The sequence below is a fragment of the Carcharodon carcharias genome, chromosome 22 (genome assembly GCF_017639515.1).
Source record: "Carcharodon carcharias isolate sCarCar2 chromosome 22, sCarCar2.pri, whole genome shotgun sequence".
In the NCBI taxonomy this organism is placed as follows: domain Eukaryota; kingdom Metazoa; phylum Chordata; class Chondrichthyes; order Lamniformes; family Lamnidae; genus Carcharodon; species Carcharodon carcharias.
Window position 1 is genome coordinate 22,153,643 of NC_054488.1, and position 10,306 is coordinate 22,163,948.

The window sequence follows — 10,306 nt, forward strand, 5'->3', positions numbered from 1 at the left end:
ACAGACTTACCTGGAAAAACTCAGCAGGTCTGGCAGCATCTTTTCTTCTCCATCGATGCTGCTAGACCTGCTGAGTTTTTCCAGGTAATTCTGTTTTTGTTTTGCGTAGTTTCCCCAACCCTTCAGTTTGGAGTGATCCAATCCTCTGTTAATATACCCACAGCAAACTCGAGATAAGGTAAAATAAGAGGGCTGGTTTATTTGACACACATACAAAACGCGGGAATGGGTTTCACAAAGTCCACCCTTGTTGCATTCCGACAATAAAAGAGGGATAAGGGAAAGAAAGGGGTACAGGGAAAGACCACGATAAAAATAAGAGTTATGATTTCACATGAGTCATGGGTCCAGAATCAAAAGCCCATTAGTGTATTCCTTCAGAGGTTAGCAGGCTGAAACTGTTGCAGGGTGACCCGTTTTTCTAGAAGCAAGGACTTCCCCGATGGAAGAGGGCACTTAGCGATGAATTTGCCTTACAGGCCCAGATACAGGAATTCTGATGTTCCAGTTGTTCACAGTGTAGGTCAGGGCCAGGCAATTTACCTAGTCAGAGCTCTTTCTGCTCTGAAGAAGTCATATGGACCCGAAACGTTGACTCTGTTTCTTTCTCTCCACAGATGCTGTTAGACCTGCTGAGTTTTTCCAGCATTTTCTGTTTCTCTCTCTGCTGCTACCTGTTACGTGATAAAATTGTAGGCTGCCTGGGTTCAGTTTGTTATGATCCAAACTGAGGTTACCCCTGGACAAGCCTGACCCCTGAGTGAAACCCAGCTTGATAGATCCTAACTTTTATTTTGTTTGTTTAGATATGCGGAGAGTAGCTACTGGACAGAGTTACAGGAGTCAGCTGATGAACTTTTAACAAAAGAATAAAACATTTATTCAACAAGAAAAAATGAACTATATTACGATACTCCTTCACCCACAGCTACACCTTTACAGAAGTATACAGAATTGTAAGGATAACACAAGTTACAAAAACTATTATATTCTAATATACACAGTAAATGCCCAGTCCATGTAAACCTATGGCACCCTGTGGTCAGACACACCATACTCTGAAACCAAGTGACATATGCCACATCCAACGGATGCTATGGGTCTTTCCTCAACTTCCCCCAGATGCTTGTCACCATAAGACCATAAAATGTAGGAGCAGAAGTAGGCCTTTTGGCCCATCGAGTCTGCTCCACCATTTAATGAGATCATGGCTAATCTGATAATCCTCAACTCCACTTTCCTGCCTTTTTCCCATAACCCTTGATTCCCTGACTGATTAAAAGTCTGTCTATCTCAGCCTTGAATATAGTTAATGACCCAGCCTCTACAGCCTTCTGCGGTAAAGAATTCCAAAGATTCACTACCCTCTGAGAGAAGAAATTCCTCTTCACCTGTTTTAAATGGGTCCCCTTTACTCTGAGATTATGCCCTCTGGTCCTAGACACTCCCACAAGGGAAAACAAGCTCTCAGCATCTACCCTGTCAAACCCCCTAAGAATCTTATATGTTTCAATTAGGTCACCTCTCATTTTTCTAAACTCCATTGAGTATAGGCCCAATCTACTCAAACTCTCCTCATAAGAAAATCCCTCCATTCCCGGGATCAATCTAGTGAACCTACTCTGGACTACCTCCAATGTCTGTATATTTTCCCTTAGATTAGGGGACCAAAACTGTTCACATTGTTCTAGGTGTGGTCTAACTGATGCCTTGTATAGTTTTAGCAAGACTTCCCTATTTTTATACTCCATTCCCTTTGAAATAAAGGCCAACATTCTATTTGCCTTCCCTATTACCTGCTGAACTTACATGCTAGCTTTTTGGGATTCATGCACGAGGATCCCCAAATCCCTCTGTGCTGCAGCTTTCTTCAGTCTTTCTCTATTTGAGTAATATTCAGCTCCTCTATTCTTCTTGCCAAAGTGCATAACCTCACATTTTCCCACCTTATATTTCATCTGCCACGTTTTTGCCCCCACTCATTTAACCTACCTATATACCTCTGTAGACTCTTTGTGTCATCTTCACCACTTGCCTTCCCACCTATTTTTGTGTCATCTGTAAGATAGTACATTCATTGCCCTCATCCAAGTCATTAATATATATTGTAAATAATTGTGGCCCCAGCCAGAGATCCCTGTGGCACTCCACTAGTTACAGGTTGCCATCCTGAAAATGCCTCCCTTATCCCAACTCCCGGTCTTCTATTAGTTAACCAGTCCTCTATCCATGCTAATATACTACCCCCATCAACATGGGTTCTTATTTTATTAAGTAGCCTTATGTGTGGTGCCTTATCAAACGCCTTTTGGAAATCCAAATATATTACATCTACTGGTTCCCCTTTATCTATCCTGCTTGTTACTTTCTCAAAGAATTCTAATAAATTTATCAGGCATGATTTCCCCTTTATGAAGCCATGCTGACCCGGCTTGATTATATCATGCATTTCTAAATGCTCTGCTATTACATCCTTTATAATAGACTCCAACATTTTCCAAATGACAAATGTTAAGCTAACTGGCCTATAGCTACCTGTTTTTTTGTCTCCCTCCTTTTTTGAATAATGGTATTACATTGGCAGTTTTCCAATCCTCTGAGACTTTTCCAGAACCTAAGGATTCTTGGGAGGTTACTACCAGTGCATCCATTATCTCTGCAGTTATTTCCTTTAATATCCTAGGATGCAACCCATCAGGTCCAGGTGACTTATCAGCCTTTAGCCCCATTAGTTTCCCTACTACTTTTTCTCTAGTGATAGTTATTACATTTATTTCCTCCACCGCCTTCCCCCCCACCACTCCCAACCCCCACTGCCCTTTTGCCCCATGATTATTTTGTATTTTTGGTATGCTTTCAGTGTCTTTTACCGTGAAGACTGATGCAAAGTATTTATTCAAATCCTCTGCCATTTCCTGGCTCCCCATTATTATTTCCCCAGCCTCATTCCCTAAGGGAATTTTGACTTTAGCCTCTCTCTTCCATTTTATATATTTAAAGAAGCTCTTACTGTCCGTTTTTATATTACTTGCTAGTTTGCCCTCAAAGTTTATTTTCTCCCTCTTTATTATTTTTTGGTCAACTTCTGTTGGTTTTTAAAAGTTTCCCAATCCTCTGGCTTACCACTAATCTTTGCCACATTGCTTGTATTTTCTTTCACTTTGAAACTATCCTTAACTTCCTTGGTTAACCATGATTGGTTTATCCCCTTCCTACGACCTTTCTTCCTCACTGGGATATATCTTTGTTGTGAGTCATGAACTATTTTCTAAAATGTCTGCCATTGTTCATCAACCCTTGTGGGGCATTCTAGAATGAGAGGCCATAGTTTTAGGCTAAGGGGGGGTAGATTTAAATCAGAGATGAGGAGGAATTACTTTTCTCAAAGCGTTGTGAGTCTGTGGAATTCACTACCTCAGAGTGCAGTGGATGTCGGGATGCTGAATAAATCTAAGGAGGAGATAGACAAATTTATAATTAGTAATGGGTTGAAAGGTTACGGGGAGAGGGCGGGAAATTGGAGTTGAGGTCGAAATGAGATCAGTCATGATAATAATGAATGGCGGGGCAGGCTTGAGGGGCTGAATTGCCGACTCCTACTCCTAGTTCTTATGTTAACCGTCTTTTCTGCTAAACTCCTTTCCCAGTCCATTCCAGCCAACTCTGCCCTCATTCCTTTTTAATTATCCTTATTTAAGTTTAGCACAATTGTTTCGAAACTAAGGTGCTCACTCTCAAACTGAATGCTAAATTCCACCATGTTATGGTCACTGTTTCCTAAGGAATCTTTTACTCTGAGATCATTTATTAAACCTGCCTCATTGCACATTACCACGTCAAAAATAGTCTGTTCCCTGGTTGGGTCCATAACATATTGTTCAGGAAACTGTCCCGAATACACTCTATAAATTCTTGCTTGTGGCTACTTCTGCCAATTTGATTTTCCCAATCTACATGAAAGTCATCCATAATTAATATATTGCTTTTTACATGCCCTCATTATTTCCTGATTTATTCCCTGTCCTACAGCATAGCTACTGTTAGGGTGCCTATAGACTACTCCCACCAGTATCTTCTTCCCCTTGTTATTTCTTACCTCCACCCATATGGATTCCACATCTTCTGATCCAAGACCATTTCTTGCTAACGTACTTATTTCATTTCGTACTAACAAAGCTACCCCACCAGCCTTTCCTTCCTGCCTGTCCTTTCGAAAAATCACATACCCCTGAGTATTTAGTTCCCAGCTTTGATCTCCTTGTAACCATGTCTCCATAATGGTTATAAGATCATACCCATTAATCTCTATTTGTACCGTTAATTCATTTATTTTGTTCCGAATACTATGTGCATTTAAGTAAAGTGCCATTAATTTTGCCTTTTTACCATTTTTCCCCCCTTTGACCCTACTTGCTGCTGTGTTTTTATGTTTGTCCACTCTGTCCCTTCAAGTCATACTCTGGGTATCATACACCGCAAACCAGCCAGTCTGATTGAACTCCGTCTTTCACACAAGGGATTCCAATCTCCACTCCCCAGGACATTGCCTTGGAATCTTCTCCTAAGCCAATGTTTTGTCTGAGACGCCTTCCACAAGGGGTCACCTCCAGGGTTTTGAACTCTCCTTCTGATGTTTCTTTTCCCTGGGTCACCACGTGCATTCAAGCTGTCTTTCTTGAATTCTCTCTCACCAACTCAGCCTTAACAGCAGACCACTGCCTTACATGCCCAGTTGCCTCTTTGAACATTCTTGCCTCTTGCAAGCTGCTGTCACTTTAAATCTGAAGCTTGGAAACATTCTTTCTGCCCCTCATTCTTAACCTCACTTAACAGGACCTTTTCCCAAGTTCCTATCCTTCCTTTAACTAGAAGGTCTTCTTTGGACTTTCTCTTCTTCCACTCCCCTGGACTTTTGGGGTATTTCTTAGCTTAGGGCTTGTATCTGTCTTCTTTTAGGCTGCTTCTGCTTCACAGCTGCCTTCAAACCAACTGAACTCAAACAGCTTCCAAAACAAACTGTTGTCTTTCTTCTTTTGTGTGTGTGCCTGTGGGAGGAACCTGCCTATCTGCCCCCGCACCAACCCCACCCCCCCCCCACCTCCCCCCCCCCCCCCCCCCCCCCCGCCTTTGCTAGGCAACAGCGCTGTTCTTCCTACCCGTGTATTTACTTTCACTTTATAGGGGTCGTAAAAGTCTCATTAGAAATGCAAGCAGCCTTTTAAAGTGAAACTAAAACTCCATTTGACCTTTCTTAACACACAGATACAGAAATACGAATCAAACTTAAACTTTAAATCTAAAATGCAATCCCAACACCCACAAATACAAGTATAACTTACTTAAATTACCTCTATTCCCTAACAAGTTCCACACAGCAATATTACAGGTTCTAGAAGCTTGGCTCTGTCTTATGACACACCTCCCACTTCTTCTCCTGGGTTTTGGAAAAAGGATATAATTTTCCAAATCTGGAATCTTAAGAAGTTTAATAGAGGAGGCAGGGTCCTTTTATCCTTGCAGACATACCATCGCCATTGGCCGCAGCACTGTGTTAGAAATGTAAAGGGTGTTAGTATATTTCTTTGGAATTTGATTTTCTGCAGTCAAAGAGAGCATTAGCACCTTGTTAAAGGCAATAAGGTCCCTGCCGGTTTGTGAAGGTTAGAAATTCCTCTGGTATGAGTCATGGCTAGTCAGGCATGTCAGGGTAAAGCCATTATCCATTTTAAAAATAATATAATAATTTTATAAAGTAGCCTGTTTGAGGTAGGTATATATATTTTTCTTCCTGTCTTCTGGACAGGACACACCTCCACTGTTGGAGAAAAATTAAATGAACGCCATTGCATTTCATTTTTCCTTTATGTAGTCTTAAGGAAGGAAGAATAGGAAGTGCAGAAGTATACAGACATTCTCTCCTTCATACTAGCACATTATACACGCAGTTAGTGAGGAAAATGGCAGTTTGCTGCTGCATGGGGAAATCTATTCAGTGCTAGGGTTCTGACTTCCCTCTACTGGGGATCAGACATTCTAACCTCCTGATGAAGCAACCTTTGAAAAGGCCTGAGGGTCTTACAGGGTGGTTAGCACTCAGAGGGGATGTGATGGTCAAGCTGCTCTGGGCAAAACGCAGGGGAGTGCTGGACAGCTCACTCCATGGTTGCCTGGCCCTGGGATCATAGGGCTGAGCTGCTCTTATCCAACCCAGCTCTTGACAGTCCACTTTGGGGTAATCTGTGAGCTTGTTTGTTCGGACCCAGAGATAAGATCGGCTGAGGGTCAGGGGACTGGGGTGTTTGAAAGGGACATTGTCCACTTTAGGGAATTCCGATTTGGGGTCCGAGCCAGGCACTAGGACAACAGGAAAGTTCCAGTTCCTGGTTATCTCCACCTATCACTGGCCCTCTATCCAGCTCTACTTGTCCCACCCCTCCACCACCCCCCCGCACCCCCCCCCCCCCCACCCCCCCCACCCCCAACCTCCCCCTCTTAAACCAGCTTATATTTCACCTCTCTTCTATTTTTACTTAGTTCTGTTGAAGGGTCATTCAGACTCGAAACGTTAACTGTGCTCCTCTCCGCAGATGCTGCCAGACTCACTGAGTTTTTCCAGGTTATTTTTGTTTTTGTTTTGGAAAGTTCCAGCTTCTGGTGCTAAGTGCTTTTGGTAGGCAGAGCAGCTGGCAGGCAGTTGGCCCCTGAACTTCGGCCAGCCTTTCTGGGCCAGGATGGCAGGAAGATGGCCTTCTGGCAAGGGCCTATCCCGCATCCATACTGGATACTGCTACATGCTGTGACCTGGTGAGGGGGTCATGGATCATTTTAAAGGGGGTGGTTAACTCTGTCCAGTCCTCTTGCAACTCTGCTTGTTGATGGGTGAGCAAGGGGTCCAATCTGGTTGGGATCTGCCTGCTGGTAGTTGCTTGATAGGTGCAGTGTCTTTAGGGACAATATTGCTCTCCATGTGGCTTATTAAATGGCTGAAGCTCCACCCTCACTCTTCTAGGCCAATATGGGAACTTTTCTGCTCCATGTTTAAATTCGCCATAAGATGGCCAGTGAAATCAATCACTGGCTTCCTAGCTGGGCCTCTGGCTTTGCTCTCCTAACATGTTCCATGTCCTCTGGAACACCACTGCCATCGAGTGGAGGTGCAGCTCCAGCTAGACTCCCTGGTGGTTTATTGACTTGGGGAGGCATCTCTCTCCCTGTCTGATTATTGGGTTGAGAACTTCCTTTGTCCCTATTTAATGATGGAAAGAAGGTTTCTGTCAGCTAAACTTCAGGCAAGTCCTTAACCGTTTCCTTTCCGGGCTTAACAACCTGTCTTTTTTCAGTGTGTTTGGCTACATGGGGCTTCTCCCTCACTATTTTTTTCCCTGCTTTAGGACTTCTCTGGTCCTTATTTAACTTGAGGATATTTGGCGAATCTGTTTCAGACTCTAGGGACCTTTGCTGGACCCCATTTAATTTTACTGGCCTAGCTTCAGCCTTTCTGCCTTCAAGCAGCTCTCACTCAAGATCTATTGGTGCTATCCCACCCTTTTGGCCCTCTAGACCTTCTCCAGCTTTCTGCCCTTCTGCAGATTTCTGCTGGTTGGTCTTGGCCTCTTTTCTTTCGCTGGCTAAGTCTTGGCTGCCTGCCAAATCATTCCCAAGGAGGAAATTGATTCCTGTTACTGGTGGCTTAGGGACAATTCCTACTATAATGGGGCCTGAGACAAGGTTACACTCTAGGTGGACCTTATGGAGTGGGGGCAAACAAAGATCCTCTTCCCACTCCACTGCTCAGAGCTTTGGCCATCAGGCAGTACTCAATGGAGGTAGTTTTAGGTTTCCCTCTAACATTAAGGACTGGGTGGCCCTGTGTCCCAGAGCAGTATCACAGGCTTGCTCACATTTTGGGCCGGGTAAGGGGACATCATTACTGAAAGGATAAAACTCTGGAAGCACTCTGGGAGTTTGTCCGGCTCAGACACGCATAGTGCCATACCTTCTGTAACGAGAAGCTCGGCTACACCATCCATCGAGACATCCTTCGTGGGACAACTCGTGTGAAGCCCTACTAGGCCAACTGGCTTGCCTTGCAATCTCCAGCATTTGGGCACGGAATAGTCTATTTTGTTGCAATGAGAACATACTAGCCTCCAAGGATTCTCCTTTTGAGCTGTAGGGGGGCTTCTCATATGCTTTTTTGTGTTTCCTTTTCTGGATGGGGGCCCTTTCCCTATCTAAATCACCCTGCTTCTGTTTCCAACACCATGGGGATGGTTCAGAAAGGGTCTGCCTGAGTTTCCAGGCCTATGGGTAAGGTCATAGCTGTCTGCTGTGGCTGTTGCACCCCTGGCTGTGAGGATTCTCTGCTCCTCTACGTGTATTCACAGGTTGACGGGTAGGCAGTTCTTGAATTCCTCCAATAGCACTAGCTCACGCAACCCCTCATAGGTGCATGGGATTTTTAGGGGTCTTATCTATCAGCTGAACGAGATTTGTTTCAGCCGTTCAAACTTGACGTAGGTATGGTTTGGCTTCTTATGAGCGTTCCAGAATTGCTGCCGGTATACCTTTGAGACTAACCTTTAGGCATTTAATATGGCAGCCTTAGTCCACTCATAATTTAGGGACACCTCTGAAGGAAGCATAGAGTAGACCTCCTGGGCTCTCCCTGACAGCAATTCTTGAATTAAAAATGTCCAGAGCTCAGGGGGCTATTTTACCTGTCCTGCTATTTTCTCAAAGGTAGTAAAAAATGACTCCAAATCACTCTTTTCAAATTTGAGAAGGAATCTCGCATACTTGAGGGCCTCAGGGAGTGGTTGCAGGTCAGGGGGATAGGGGGTGCTACTGGGCGGGGAGATATTTTCCCTTTCTGCTTCCAATTGTCTGGCCTCTCTCTCTCTTTGAGTTACTAGCTCCATTTCCAAATTTTGGAGTTACTTTCACCCCTTGACATTCAATGACATTACCATCACTGGATCCCCCACTATCAACATCCTGGCGGTTACCATTAACCAGAAACTGAACTGGACTAGCCATATAAATTTTGTGACTACAAGAGCAGGTTAGAGGCTAGGAATCCTGTGGCGAGCAACCCACCTCCTGACTCTCCAAATCCTGTCCATCATCCACAAGGTACAAGTCAGGAATGTGATGGAATACTCTCAACTTGCCTGAGCAGCTCCAACAACACTCAAGAAGCTTGACACCATCCAGGACAAAGCAATCTGCTTGATTGACATCACTTCCACAAACATTCACTCCCTCCACCACTGATGAACAGTGGCAGCAGTGTGTACCAAATACAAGATGCACTGCAGGAACTCACCAAGGCTCCTTAGACAGCACATTCCAAACCCACAACTGCTGCCATCTAGAAGGGCAAGGGCAGCAGACACATGGGAACACCACCACCTGGAAGTTCCCCTCCAAGTCACTCACCATCCTGACTTGGAAATATATCGCTGTTCCTTCATTGTTTCTGGGTCCACATCCTGGAACTCCCTTCCTAACATTACTGTGGTATACCTACACCACATGGACTGCAGTGGTTCAATAAGGCAGCTCACCACCACCTTCTCAAGGGCAATTAGGAATGGGCAATAAATGCTGGCCTAGTCAGCGATGCCCACACCTCATAAAGGAATTTAAAAAAACAGCCCTTCTTTTCTTCAAATAGTGCCATTGGATTTTATATATCTGCCTGAGAGAACAGATGGGACCTCATTTTAACACTTCATCCGAGAGATGGATTATTGATGCTTTTAGGGGATAAATGTCCATTTTTCAGGATTGCTTCGACAAAAATATGGGCTGCTGAAAATTGCAGAATTGCCAATGGACTTCAATACTCAATCACAATGTTAGAAACTGGTGGTTTGACTCTCAAAGACTTTTTAAAATCAGATTGAGAATTACGTGGCTTCAGTTCAACCTATGGCTCTTGCTTATCTTAGATGTTCAAGTGTTTCCAAAGCAAAGATTGTATTTGTACAGAGGCCTCTGTGCAATGATGTGAAGATAGAGGTTGACAACATCAGACAAGAGGGCTCTGAATGTCTTGTTGTTAGGATCAGATCAGTGTCACCTCAACACTGACCAGTTTAGTCAGCTCCAAAGAATAGCTAATTCTGTCTAGACGCTCGTTCAACAGAAAATCCTGAGCTAACACTACAATAAATTTGGTTGTCTGTATGCCTGTCAACTACATTGAGACTATGCATCAGTGCAAAACATTCCCAACTTTTGATAAATTTCTATATGTTCAGCTTCATTCTTATATTCTATGTACACAGGGCTCCCAACC